Here is a 15176-nt window from a genome sequence, read left to right on the forward strand (position 1 = left end):
AGGATTAAATGAGTTAATATTTATAAAAGGCTTAAATCTATGCTTGACATATAGTATATGTTATATGAGTATTTGTCATAAAGATTTAAGTTTTTTTCTCTCTTGCCTGTATGTTTACCTATTTTTCTGTTGGGTTCACTGTTTTAAATTTGTTTTAAAATTTGGTAAGTGGTGAACCATTAATTGTTTACCAGCTGGAGTTCTAAGCAAGTTACACATGTCCTGTTTAATTTTGAACTATAAACCCTAAAAGGATTCATACAAGTCATCCTTCGTTTTTGGTAGGATTAAGTGAAGGCTTTTGTTTTAATTCTGTAAGTTTAGTGTTGAAAACTGACTGAGAGGTTACACATCATTATTTCAGGGAGGTCAGCTCTCTCTCTTTCCCTGCTTTGTGTGAGAGTTTTGATGCGCTAATCTGATTAACCTTCTAAAGCTACATCCTTAGCTCTAAGATTGTTAAGATTAGAGTTCTCGAGTTTTTCCCCCTTTATCCATTAAATGGTTTCCATGGTTATTGGACTTCGCAAACCGTACTTCAAATCCCTTGTGCTTTGTGGAAGCAGCGTCTCCAAGAAGAACAACGCTCTGCTGCTTTGGCTTCAGGAAACTTGGAGTTCTGGTTTAATGTAGCTACTAGCTCTCTGTGAACAAGTGTTTCACTTTTCTGAAGCTCTGTTTCCTTGCCTGTAAAATGAAGGTAATCGTCTGTCATATACTAATTGTAAAGGTCAGATGAAGCTGTGTTGTTTTGTTTGTTTTAACTTCTGGCGCAGTAATATTGGTGATGTGGGGAATTTGTTTTGTTTTTAACCACATGGTATTCTTGGTTTGGGGGAAATGCCCATTAAGTGAGAAAATAAAATACACTCATATGAATATTTAAACTTATATCAGGAGTTTTTGATACTCAAGTGTTGTGAGGGAGGGGTGCAATACCTCTTTTTCTTCCTCAAATATATTAAAGAAACTAGGAAGTGAATCCCCTGGGAGAGGATATGGTGGCACTGATAAAAGTTGCTCTTTGAGTACTTATTATGTATCAGACAGTGTGCTAAATGCTTATAAACAGTTATGCCATATCATGGATGGGGTATTAAGTAGAGCTTAAAGAGCTGATTTAAGACTGTGCAGTTACTAAGTGGCAGAGCCAAGATTTGAACCCAGTTTGTCTCCAAAGGCTGTGTTCTCTCTAGTATAGCAGCCAGGTTGCCTAAGTTCAGTTCCGTTTTAAAATCTGCAAAATGGAGATAACAACAGTATCTGTCTTCTAGGGGTGTTGGTTTTTCTGATGATCCAGTGAGTTAAAGGGCTTAGAACAGTGCCTGGACCATAGTGAGCATTTTAGGCTTGCTCTTATTGTAATTGATGGTACTTTCTGTATCATTCTGGGTCTTTTTCCCCCCCACCCCTTAATCTCCTCCTTTAGCATTTAATAAGTGGCAGCCTCTTGGATATTTTTGTTTCTTTGCCTGTGTGGCAGACACAGCCCTGGCCGTTTCATCTGGTGCAGATGGAGGAAAGCCGTGGTGATGGGCCTGGCCTTAGCAAAGTGCTGTGGGGGCAGTTGCTGTAAATAGTCTGAGATGGCATGTGCTGGCTAGGACAGGGAAGGGGGAAAGGATTTGAGCCCCAAACACAAGGACCCGCCACCAGAAGCCTCTTTATCTGCCAAGAGAAGATGTGTGTGCACTCAAAGGTGTAGTGCCTGCATGATTTGGTGTTCACCTTGCCTTTATAAGAGTGTACTCTAGTATAATTGTCTAGTGCATTAATTGCCAAACGTGGCTGATTCACTGGAGGCACTTGTGAGTTAAATTCCCATCCTGCATATTGGATCACTCCTCAGTGGTGGGACCCGAGCATCTGTATTTGTAATTTTTTTAAGTTTATTTATTTATTTTCAGAGAGAGTGTGTGTGCACATGTGTGTGAGTGGGGAGGGGCAGAGAGAACCTCAAGCAGACTCCATGCTGTCAGCACAGAGCCCGACGTGGGGCCCGATCCCATGAATCATGAGATCATGACCTGAACTGAAATCAAGAGTCAGATGCTTAATCGACTGAGCCACCCAGGTGCCCCTATAATGGCTTTTGAATGGTTAGCCAGGTTTGAGAGCCACTAGGATGCTGTTTGTTTCTGAGTCTGTGCAGGGCCACCCCCAGCCAGCCATGGCAGAAGTGTGTGTGTGTGTGTGTGTGTGTGTGTGTGTGTATGACTTTGAAAAGTCTTGGGAGAAGGAACTTCCCCATTATCTAATCAGCCCCATTCTTGGCAGCCCTCTAAAGATGAATTGGAAATACAGGTCTACAAGCAGGTGAGTGATAAGGGTTCCATTCCAGAAATAACCAGGGACAGGATTTCATCAAATTAATTTGTTAGCTATATTTTATTTGGGTCTTGTGTTTATGTCGATGCCTCATCAATATTTGCTTATTCTCATGCTTCGAAGTTACATACACAGGAAGTAATAGCTATTGAATGTAATTTTGATATTTAATTTACATGCAGCTTAATGGAAGTTGTTAGAGGGCTGTGTTTCCCAGTGCAGTGCTCAGAGAATGAATGGAGTAGCTCACATTCCATTTTATAGTCGAGAAATCATGATTAGAGTGGAATGTGAATATGGTTAGCTGTGGTGAGACAATATTGACATTGTTGCTAAGATATTGTACCAGACATGTCATTGAGGCTGCTTTTTTTCTGAAACTGAGTGATGCTCCCCCCCCCCCCACACCCCCCCTCCCCTGCCCCAATTTGTGGTGATGGTGGTGCTGGTGAAGCAGGAATATAGCAAATAAAATAACAGATGCAGAAAATGTCTTCTCATTCTCCCACTCCCTGCCCCGCAGTACAGGCCTGAAAAGGATCTTGTTAAACAGCCACATGTACACAATTGATTTAGTCTGCTTTTTTCTAGGATGTGTGCTGAATTGGTTACATTGCATTTTTAACGTGTTTTTGTAGGGAAGAAACTTTCAGGGCTGCCTAGAAACTTGGAGGCATTTCCCCCCAAATGTTTATAGATCCCATTTTCCTTGTAAGGAGTTGAAATGAGATAAATGGTGGCAGCTCCCTCTTCTCCTTCTTTTCTCTTGTAACAAGGCCTGTTGGCAGGAGTATTGCTGATGGGCCTGCCAGGGTTTGGATTTGAGTAGTCAGTGAGGGGGTGGTGTGCTGGTTATGGTATTGTTCTAAAAGTCTTTTTCCCTCCACTTACTTTTCCACCCCCAAAATGTCATCGTGTCCAATATGACAGAATGTTCCTGGTGATTATCATTCAGGGAAACATGACTTGCTAAATTATCTGTGGATGACAGTCAGAATTTCTTAAGCACTGAAAAGCATTCCATGCTTGGTACACACCTTGGTTAGGAGATCCATGGTGTACACAGAAGCAGGCCAGTGTAAAGCCATGATGCAGAACTCTGTGGGTCAGACTGCCTGGGTTCAAATCCACATGTAGCACTTACAGGCTGTGGGGCCCTAGGCAGCTCACTTAGTAGGCTCCCTAAGCAATAGTTTTCTCAGCTATAGCCCAGGAGCAATGCCACCAAATGGAATAGGATGAATAAATAAGCTAACGTGTATACAGTGCTTAGCAAGATGTCTGGTACACAAAGTAAGGCCTTTACTGCTAACTTAATCACCCTCATTATTATTAGGACAGTTACATTTGATGAACATGTATATCTAGTTAGAGCAGAGAACTCTCTGTAAATCCTGATGTGTTACTTGGGTACTTCCTGCAATGTGAAATTCCAGGGTAAGTGAGCTCCAGCAGTCATAGTGGGGCTAAGCGTGTAATTGAGATGGAGAATAGCTTGAGGAGTTGGATATTCAATGGGTAGCTGCAGTCCTCAGGGCTGCCTCCTTGCAGTTCCAAGGCACCATTCACATAGATGTGAGACATGCAGCACAGTGATCCTACTGTCATTCTTCCTCACATCACACTCAAGATCTACAGAAAAAGTGGAGTTTTCTATGTTATAAGAAGTCATATTTAGGATATTGTTTTTGAGAAAGTTTAATGTTGAGAGAAGTTTGGTTGGAGATTGGAGGTTGTAAGCAGAGAAATCAGAGTGTAGACAGAGCTGGGGCAGTGAGGTTCTATTAAGTACTTTGAAGTATATAGAACAAGGAACTGGATCTTGGACTGCACAATGACCATAGAATACAGCCAGAACAGACTTTCCCTGTGAGATCAACCAATAAGGAAGACTTTTTGATGTCTGTAAGACCTGGGGAAAAGAGGACCATAGACAGTTTAAGCTACATGGACAAGGGCAAGTCTGAGCCAGGTGGTTGAGTAGGCATAGTTGGAGGTACATGGATAAGGGAAAAGTGAGTCTCTGTTCCTGGGGAAGGGTATTCATAAGAGCAATAACTTGGCAGGTATCCAGCAGAGGCTTACTGGGAAACCTCCAGAAGTAGAAAGAGATAGGTACAAATTTATGTTTCAAATAAATGTTTGATGGAAAATAAATTGTTTTCTTTTTCTTTTTTTAAACAATCTTTTTTAATGTTTATTCTTGAGAGACAGGGGGAGACAGAATCTGAAGCAGGCTCCACAGACTCCAAGCTGTCAGTCAGCACAGAGCCTGATGTGGGGCTCGAACCCGCAGACCGTGAGATCATGACCTGGGCCGAAGTCAGACAGTCAATTGACTGAGCCACCAAGTGTGTTTTCTTATAAAACATTCTCATTATAAAAATGTCAGAAGAGGGGCGCCTGGGTGGCGCAGTCGGTTAAGCGTCCGACTTCAGCCAGGTCACGATCTCGTGGTCCGTGAGTTCGAGCCCCGCGTCAGGCTTTGGGCTGATGGCTCAGAGCCTGGAGCCTGCTTCCCATTCTGTGTCTCCCTCTCTCTCTCTGCCCCTCCCCCGTTCATGCTCTGTCTCTCTCTGTCCCAAAAATAAATAAAAAACTTTGAAAAAAAAAAAATGTCAGAAGATATGTCAAACGAAAAATGTAAAAGGGAAAAACCATTGCTGCTTCCACCCCCTTAAGAATAACCATCAACATTTTATCAAACCTTCTTCTGGCTTTTGGTTGTGCATATTCTTTTCCCATTGGTATACAGCATACACAAAATTGTGTATACTGGCTTAAATGTTGCTCCCTTTGTTTTTTTTTAAAAAGTTGATCATATGGTAAACTCAAATCTTTCTTTTTCATAATTTCAGTTCCTTGGCAATGAAAATGGTTGTTGTGGTGTTCTGCACTCCTCTGCTTGTTTAGGAAATGGTGGGGCGGTGGTGTGGGAGAGGTTTCTCTGCCCAGTGTCACAACCATGCAAAAAATGTTAGCCATTGTTAGCAAGTTCTGGCACAGGGCATTATTGTTTTAAGAGGTTGCCAGATAAGGTAAGAAATTGTTTCTGCACTAAGGGGTGAAGGATATGGTTTAAAAACCACATTTCCTGAATGAGCAGGGACTGGAAGCAGAAGAGGGAGACAGCTGAATGAGGTGTTTGGAGGCTGGGCTTGGGCTAGAATTTATTGTCTTTTTTTCTTTTCTTTTCTTTTCTTTTCTTTTCTTTTCTTTTCTTTTCTTTTCTTTTCTTCTTTTCTTTTCTTTTCTCTTGTCTTGTCTTTTTTTTTGTTTTGTTTTGTTTTGTTTTTTGTTTTAATGATAATGTCCTCAGTATTGAGTAGTTAATTTTGGTTCTTAAGTAACTTTTTTTCTCAAGAAGGATAAATGGGCTGGGCATTTTCTGAGCCTTTGAGTTTCTGATAATTTTTTTTTTCTGGTTGATACTGTACTTAATGGAAAACTTGGTATAGTTTTATAAGGTTTGGTCTTGCTATTCCCTCTCTCAAATTCTGTGGGTGTTGCTTTTGACTTCTGTTTTTTTGGTATTGGTTGGAGAGGAGAAGTGTTGTGGGTTGAATTCTGTCCCTGCCAAAAGATGTTGAGGTTCTAACCCTCAATACCTGTGAAGGTGACCTTATTTGGAAGTAGGGTCTTTGTAGACATAATTGAGGTAAAATGAGATTGTACAGGGCTAGGGTAGGCCCTAATTTACTATGGCTGTCCTTAGAAGAAAAGAAGCACAGACATAGGGGAGGAGGCCATGTGATGACACAGGCAGAGACTGATGTGTCTACAAGCTAAAGATAACAAGCAACACCGGAAACCAAGAAAGGCTTGGACTAGATTCTCCCCTGGAGCGATCAGAGAGAGCCTGGCTCTGCCCAACACCCTTAAATTGTAGACTTGAAGCCTTCAATTTCTGTTGTTTAAGCTACCCAGTTTATGGTACTCTGTTACAGCAGCCTGAGAAACAGTCTGAGGGGAGTTGGGTTCTGGTTCCTTTGAAAGTCTCTGTGGTTTTGTAGCCCATTAAACTTTTTTTTTTTTTTTTTACTTTTTCCTTTTCTTTCTTTCTTTCTTTCTTTCTTTCTTTCTTTCTTTCTTTCTTTCTCTCTTTCTTTCTCTCTTTCTTTCTCTTCCCTATATCCTTACCTGGATGTTTGTGATAAGGAAAAAATTATCAGCTTAGTTTTGCCAAGATGAGTCAAGGTGCAGTCCCTTCAGGGAAACAGCCTGGGGTATGGTGGGTTCTTTTTATCTGCATACTTTAATTCAGAAAAGATTTTTTTTTTAATGTTTGTTTATTTTTGAGAGAGAAAGAGAGCGTGTGTGTGTGTGTGTGTGTGTGTGTGTGCACACAAGCAGGGGAGGGGCAGAGAGAGAGGGGGACAGAGGATTTGAAGCCGTCTCTGTGCTGACAGCAGAAAGCCCTATGCAGGGCTTGAACTCAAGAACTATGAAATCATGACCTGAGCCAAAGTCGGATGCTTAATTGACTGAGCCTGCCAGGTACCCTGTTGGGTTTGTTTTCTTTTTTTCTAAAGTGTATTTATTTATTTTGAGAAATAGAAAGAAAGAACACATGAGCAGAGAGGGGCAGAGAGAGGGAGAGAGAAGCCCAAGCAGGTTCTGTACAAGCAGCATGAAACCCCCTGTAGGGCTCGAACCCACAAACTGTGAGCTCATGAGCTGAGCTGAAATTAAGAGTCGGATGCTTAACTCACTGAGCCACCCAGGTGCCCCAAGATTTGTTTGTTTTTAGTTTTTAAAATATCATGTCCTCATTTCATCTCAAAAACACCTTTTGTTTTTCATATCTATAATCTTTACTCACATCATTAAAATGTTTGCCCTTCTCCTCTGATTCTGGGGAGACTTCCTCAAGCTTGTTCTTTATCACTGAGTGGATTTTCTATAGTGTTAATTTTATTCTTTATGCCTGAAATGTGGATCGAAATCTGGTTATTGCTTTTTAAATTTCCTTGCTTGTCTTCCCTTATTTTTAGTGTGAATCTAGTGTATAGATAAAATAATCAAAATAACACAGTATACGAAGGGTATAGAGGCCATATTATCCTGTATTCTACTGAGGGTGCCATGCAATTCACTGAATTTTTTTTCTCCGTCTTTTTTTTTTTTTTTTTTTGAGTCTTCAGGAAGATACTCTTTTCCTTTCTCTCATAAGCTATATGTTTGCTCATTCTTCCATCATTTATTATTTTGGGGATGTTTGTAGGGGAGGCTTTTCATCAAAGAGAAAAGGTATAGTCAGCCCTGTTTTTTTTGTTGTTGTTGTTTATTTTGATTTGTTTGTTTTGTTTTTGAGAGAGAGAGAGACATAGAGTATGAGCTGGGGAGGGGCAGAGAGAGACACACACAGAATCCGAAGCAGGCTCCAGGCTCTGAGCTGTCAGCACAGAGCCCGATGCAGGGCTCAAACTCATGAACGGTGAGATCATGACCTGAGCCAAAGTCAGACTCCTAACCAACGGAGCCACCCGGGTGCCCCTAGTCAGCCCTGTTTTACCTACATGGATTGATCTGTTGGTTCCTGTTGGTAGGTGTGGGGGAAAGACAGGAGCAGATGCCCAGGAAAGGGCCTGGATAGCTCTCTGACCTGGTGGGCTAAGTGTGCTTAGGCCCCTGGTTGTTTCAATAACAACAAAAGATGCCCTGTTACTATCCTTACATTATTGGAAGTTCTTTCCTTTTCTGACACTCCCTTATCTTTCCATATGCTTTTTGCATTTATGAGCTTGCCTCTTACTTTGTAGTTACAAGTATTTTATCAGGGTCTTGGGAGATGTTTTAAGTGAAACAGGAATTACCACCTTAGCCTACCATCACCTCACCCCCTATACTATGGGCTGTCCTCCCTCTTCCTTGTACTTCTATAGTCCTTGGTCCTGCCTGTTTCATTCCTAGCCCTTTCAGCCTCTGCTTCCTCCCCATCCCCTCTACCCCCCTGCCAAGCCTGTCTCTCTTCCTCCCCTCTTCCTGGCAGACCTCTGGATTATCCTGTGTGTGCTGCAACCACAGGTGTGCCCACACTCCACCACCAGCAGCAGAGACGCCCAGGACCTGGAAGGGAGCCGGAATGCATGGTGGGCAGAAAAGAAATGAAACGTGTGCCTACACAGAGCCCATCGATGACAGGAGCACGTGTGTTCTGTGCTACCGAGAATCCGACCTTCTTCAGAGCAGGGTCCTGTACTGCGTCCACTTCAGTCAGTAGAACATAAGCTCCTCTAGCGGTCAGCCCCAAACACGGTCACTTTGGATGATCTTTGTGGAACAGATCTTCATTTCATCCACTTGCCAGGTCAGGCCATGGTGGGTGGCCCATTTAGACTTAAGATCTTCATGTCCATACAAGGCTCAATCCTAGGGGATGCAAATATAAAATATTTACAGGAAACATATGCACATAAAATGTAAACCATATAAAAGTATACACCTCTCATCCATGCTCCCAACTGGTCATTTCCCTTTCCCAGAATCAGCCACTGCTGCTGGTTCCTGTGTGTCCTTCTAGAGACCCCACACATGTACAACTGTGTATGTTTACACAGATTTATATACATAAGTTTATAGTGTATATACAGATGTGTATACAGATAGGCACACATATACACATACACACACACACACTCAAGGAATGTACATTGTGTTATAATCATCTGTATGGTGTTCTCCAATTTCTTTCCCTTTTCATCTCTCCCACCTCTGTCTTGGAATAGGAGCATAAACATTTTGGATCTCTTTGACCACCTTCCTGCCTCAGTGGTTCTCAATCCTGGCTGCACCTGAGAATCAGTTGGGGGAGAACTGTCAGTGCCTGACCCATACCCCAGACCAGTTACAACAGCCTCGCTGGGGAGGGCTCAGGTTTCCCTGTGTGCAGGGATTGGGCACTACAGCTTTAGTCGTGTGCAGGAGCAGCAGGCCCAGTGGACTCAGGGACCCGAGTACTGAGTGTACCTGACAAGGAAATACAGAATAACGGATTCCATGTAGATTGAGGATGAATCCTACCAGGCTGCTTTGACCACAACCGGCCCACTGCTTTCTTCTTCCTCTGGGCCGGATAGAGTGGCCACATTCTTGGTTCGATGAGGCGAGAATGACACTCAGCACATCCACCCTGGGCAGAGAGAGCAGGGCCCAATGCTGCAAGAGTTAAATGAATTTACAGTGCAAAGGGAAAGGAGAAGAAACTATTTAAGGTGCTTGGTTACTAAACATCTAACTCAGATCCACTTTGCTTGCATGGTGACAGCATAAGGTGTGACTGACTGAAAGAAAATTAATGATCTGAGCCCGGGTGCCTCCCAAATGGAATGGTCCAGGAGTGCTGTGGAGCTAATTAACCAGCCTGCACGAAAAGTGAAAATAGATGAGGGAACAGGTTTCTTTTCACAGTGGCCTGGTACTGTGCATAGACCTACATATACTATTTTTGGCATTCCCTATTAAGTATTCAAAATGACGTAATGTTGAAAGGCATAGCTCAGTACCCTTTTTTCAGGGTACTGGAATGGATTCTGGATTGGACTGCCTGGATTCAGAGTCAGCCCTGCCATTGGTCGGTGTCCTTGGACAAGATGCTGGGTACTTTCTGTGTGGTAGACTCCTTGTCAGAGGAGTATTAAAAACAACACCCACTTCATGAGGTCGTTGTGAGGATATGAGATAATGGGTATAAAGTGTCTCCAACGAACCCTGTCCTAACACATAGTACGTCAAAGAAGGCACTTACTGTGTTGAAATACACCCCTCTAGGGCTTGGGGGTAGGAATTTTTCTGAGGTCTTGTATTCTTTAAGCTTAGAAACTCTTGCCTGGTGGACCTGCCTTAAAGGAGAATTTTGACAAGAGAGGAAATGCCAGTCTCTTTCCTCATCGTCTGTGTCAGGGTAAAGTATGTCTGGTTCTGTAACCACTGAGTATTGAGAATAAAACTGTGAGGATAGTATTTACTGATCTCCATGTAGAATCTGCTTCGTGGATTTTTGAAGACAAAAGGATAAACTTGTCCTGTTGACCAGGTTTTTCTGTACTGGGGAGTGGGGGTGGAAGTTAGCTGCTTTGTTGCCTCCTAACAGTATTGTTTGAGTCTTAGTCACGACTCTGTGAATAATGTTCTGGAAAATTGCTTTCTTGGATGCATTTATCTTGTCTCTCTTTTTGAAAATGTACATTAACAATCAGTAGCTTTGGCTGGTTACTTGGGGAGATCCTATAAGACATAAAACGGTTTAAAATGCTTTCGGTTGCAGAGGGAGCCTTCCAAAGGCTCCCAAAATGATACTTGGATCTTGTGGGAGGAAATCTTCCAATTTTCTAGGTTTCTGTAAATATATATGAGTTATGTGGTTATAAAACCTTATGATGGAAAATATGTTTAAGAAACATTAATGCACTCCCAGGCGGGGACTGCACAAAAGATGCCCTAACACATTTAATGCCCTAGTTAAATGTACTGCACAAGTCCCGTTTTCTGGAACTGGATAAACAGAACATTCTTTCTTTCTATTCTGAGCTTCCATCCTCCCCCCTCCACCTGACCCTCCCCACCCCCCACCTAGTGATTTCAATGGCACAATAAATGGAAATCTTATTTCCTGCATCTGCAGACCTATTTACCTGAATGTCTGAGTTCACCCTTGCCTTTCTCAGGTCTGCTCTTTCTGAAATGCGATTTTGCTTTCATCTCCCTGGCTTCTTTGCCCTCGTTTTTTAAGCCTTCTCTAATCCTGCACTCCATTTACTTTAATCTGTAATGTTGGACATTGCCATTCTGCATAGACACCTTTAAACATTCATCATCTCCCAGATTTGCATTTTCTTCCATTATGAACTTAAATCCCTTTTCACAGTCTATAACAGTAGAAAAAAAATTTAAAATAAAGAAGTGTTATCAAAAGCCATTTCTGCCAATTTAAAATGCCTTATTGGATGGCTTTATCCCCTTTGATAATTCCATTATCTTGGCAAACTATGACTGGGACTTATAGTTCCTTTGTGTTATACATATGTGCATATGTACATATTTAGTTATATGTATTACAAATAGGAAGAACCTTATGCCCCCATGCCATTTATGGTCTTTTATTTTTGGAATTCAAAGAAGTGGTGATTTTAAAATAAAAGTATGTGTGGGTTTGTGGTGTGTGTGTATGTGTGTGTGTGTGTGTGTGTGTGTGTGTGTGTGTGTGTATGTGCATGTGTGTGCACGTGTGTGCATGCGTGTGCTGGAGGCTGTATGTGACCTGCAAAGCCTAAACTTTAAAAGCAAAACTGTGCTGACCCTTTATAGACTTGTTACTTAAAAATGTGTCTGTTTTGGGTACCTCCATTTTTTTTTTCAAAGTACAGGTCTTTTTTTGTTTGTTTGTTTATTTTTGAGAGAGAGACCAAGCAAGAGCAGGCGAAGGACAGAGAGAGAGGGAGACAAAATCCAAAGCAGACTCCAGGCTCTGAGCTGTCAGCACAGAGCCCAACACGGGGCTCAAACTCACAAATTGTGAGATCATGACCTGAACCGAAGTCAGGTGCTCAGCCGACTGAGCCATCTAGGCACCCCTCAGACGTGTGGGGTAGTGTGTTAGAGCCTGAGCTGGCCAGTTTTAGGAATTGGGAGAGAAGGTCATTCTAGGTGTTTGACCCCTGCTCGTCAATTTCAACCCCTATGTCCCATTGTTTCCTGTCTGTGAAACAATGTGATTGAACTAGATACTCTCCGAGATTAAAAGCATGGCGGGGTGGATGCATGTATCTGTGGTGTATGAATGTTTCATGGGAAACACCTGCCAGTGGAACAGGAGGGGACCTGATAGATCATTGGTGGTTGATAACATGGTCATCCTACCTAGCCTGGCATTTCTGGAGTAGCAGGAATGGTGATCAAAGTGTATCTTACCACTTAATTGAGGTAGGAATAAAATAGGTCACAGTTCACAGGACACCAACTATTTGGAGCTAAAGGAAATGTGTCCACAGTGCTGGTTATTGCAGTGAAATGTTTTTAATTCTTCCTAAAACCTCTTTAAGCATCTGCTGTGGAATGTTAAATCAACCAGAGAATTTCTGGTGTCCTGTTGCCAGAACCAGTGTTGTATAATTCTTGTGGATACCCTTAGGAGATTTTCACTTTCTGCCCCTGGCGTCGTCTGCATCCTTGTGATGCTCTCGAGATTTACTTTGACCTGAACCCCTTTGCCTACATGTAGTTAAAGCACCAGGCTCCGGAATGCTGCCTCCAGCTTCTAAGCTGCTGAATCACCCCACTTGTTTCATGCTGCCTGTTCATACATAAAATTTCTCTCCCTGCTTTGTGCCTTTCTAATAAAAGGAAACTGGAAGTTAGGGGTCTTTGTGTCTGAGGGACAAACCAACAGAAAATGTTTGGGAATGATAATATAGTAAGATGTTCAAGTAATCCTGAAATAGAAACCCTTCCTTCCCGAGCCCCATCTCCGAGTCCCTTTTTATTGCAGACCAGATAAAATCAGAGTGTCAGAGTGCAGCTGCTCAGAAGGCTGAAGGTCCTCATGGTTACAGCCTGCTTTGGAAACTCATCCCCACCATACTTGCAGTTAATGAAAATATTTGCTTTGCTTGATATAAACAAAGTTTATGGGCACATTTTATAATTAGGAAACCCTTTAATTTTCTTTTATCCTTAACTCCCCCCTTTTGTTTGTTATCATTGGAGAATATGAAGTATTTAAGAAAATAAACCCTTTCTCAGTAAGGAGCTTATTTTTTATTTCTGGTGTTGTTAGAATAGATGTCTTTCTCCCTAATATTGTGTCCCCATCCAAATTAAGGGACTTGAAGTCTGGTTTGGGTTTTGTTTTGTTTTGTTTATTGTAAAGGTTAGAAATATTTCTGTATGAGTAGGGAAGACCATACCTTGTCACAGTGCCTGCTCCTATCAGGCCAGTCTAGACATTGGACTACCAGCTTGGTGATTGGGAGGGTGTAAGGGCCAGCCACAGGGCAATGAAGCTCTTTTCAAACCACATGGACAACCTCTTCAAGGTCCCCTGCACATCCTGTGCATGTACCCCTTGGGGCTGTGGCCTCAGCGCTTTCCAAGTTCTACATCTCCTAGTTTCGTCGCCAGATAGCCAGGAGTCAGGTGACCAGGCACCATTCTTGTAGGCATAGCACTTGCTTGCATTCCCTAGATGAGACCTATGTGGTGGTGGGGACTGGTCATGAGCACCAGATATAGGACTGGAGAAAACAGCTCTCTTTTCCTCTATCTTCTCAAATCTCCTTAGTCGGGGAGGCACTTAGCCCCAATGGGCACTGGCATTGCAGTATACCCCCAGCTCTGCCTTAAGATCTCTTTCATTGACAGATGGTCAAAGGAGAGGCACCTGGGAAACTTCATGTCCTGGCTCAAGACCTCAAGGACAGGTGGTTTCAGAAAGATTTCTGGCTTTATCCACAGTGGTGTAAGAGTAGCTCCTGGGTCCTGGGAATTGGTGGTATCTCACGGTACACATCATAAAGCAGGGTGAGCGAGGGTTATAGGAGGACCAGAGTGGGTGACTTCGCTGTTCACATAGATTTAGGATGTAAAGATTTCCACTAATTCCTTCTTGCTTCCTTCCCTCAGGGACAGAACATTTATGTGAATGCTCCTTTTTTTGAAAATTCTGGTGAAGGTTTCCTGGTAATTGTTTTCTTCTTCAAATACCAGTCACTTGGGAAACTCAAGATTTATCACTAAATGTCCAAGTTTGTTAAAATCCTTCAAGCATAGCTGGCCCAGGTGTGACTAAAATTACCTTTCTGATGTTGCCAACTTATCCATTGTGGGACCCACAGCTTTTCTGTTCACAGATATACTGGTTTTGAGCTGCCTTTGAGGATCAAGCATGAGCTTGTCTGCCACTTTTAACCCCCACCCCCCAAACTCCCAGTGTGTGGAGGGGGTGACTACATATTTCACCGTGCCTCCTAACATGAAAAACAAGCACAGCGATGCAATTTGAACTTGATGGTTTGGATCACATCCCTTTTGAGTCTTGCACACAAAGATCTACACAAGTTGAGTTCTGATTCAAGTCCAGGCCTTGAGTTTTCAGAGTCAGGAAGGCCCATCCTGACTGAGTTTTCAGAGTCAGTAAGGACCATTTGGGTAGTATTTATCAGAGAGACTAGTTTGCTTATGGAAAACTTTCTATATCTTTCCAGTTCTGTATATAAATTAGAGCTTGTAGATGTTTTAATCATCAGGGTAATGATTTGCCTTCCCTCTTTACCTGTCCTCAGTTGCTTCATAGTACACACTAGAGGGGGGGAAGTAATGGGTAGGGGAAGAACAATAAGAGGAGAGCTTGTTATCGGAATACTTGAGGACCAGCTGTATCTTTTTCAGAGAGGCTAATCCTCACCACCATACTCCCTTCCTTTTGTACTCTCTATACTGTAATTGCATCCTCTGTATTTTGTTGTTGGATCCGCTTACCCTAGAATATCTGATTTCATAACAGTAAGCTTGTTTATTCTTAAGCTGAATACCAAGAAGAACCAGCTTCATCAGTAAGCCATATTTCTAGTCTCATGACTAAGGGTTGGGCTGGTCGAATTGGAGGAGGGTGGACCCTGTGCCATGGGGAGTATGGAGTGGATCTAATGAGAGAAGAGAGATAGTGCTGGGGAGGAATGTTGAAGTAGAGAGACCCTCTCTTGGAGTCTTTTATTGGAGAGAAGTGAAGTCGGAGTTCTGGAATGAATCCGGGTGTTCGAATCTACTCTAAGATACTTGGGTAAGACCAATAACCTCCCTCCCCTACTTCAGCTGAAATCTGAAATCACAGCTTCTTGTGAATCATTCATACT

The 15176-nt window shown here is 42.5% G+C and overlaps 1 protein-coding gene across 11 annotated transcripts in view; it reads left to right on the forward strand.

Annotated features, from left to right (window-relative positions):
- The window catches only part of TANC1 (tetratricopeptide repeat, ankyrin repeat and coiled-coil containing 1), a 238137-nt gene that overhangs the window by 90742 nt on the left and 132219 nt on the right, over positions 1-15176 (forward strand). The gene's annotated exons all lie outside the window — the stretch shown is intronic.

Source organism: Herpailurus yagouaroundi, unplaced genomic scaffold (assembly GCF_014898765.1).
Source record: "Herpailurus yagouaroundi ecotype Mexico unplaced genomic scaffold, PumYag 140, whole genome shotgun sequence".
In the NCBI taxonomy this organism is placed as follows: domain Eukaryota; kingdom Metazoa; phylum Chordata; class Mammalia; order Carnivora; family Felidae; genus Herpailurus; species Herpailurus yagouaroundi.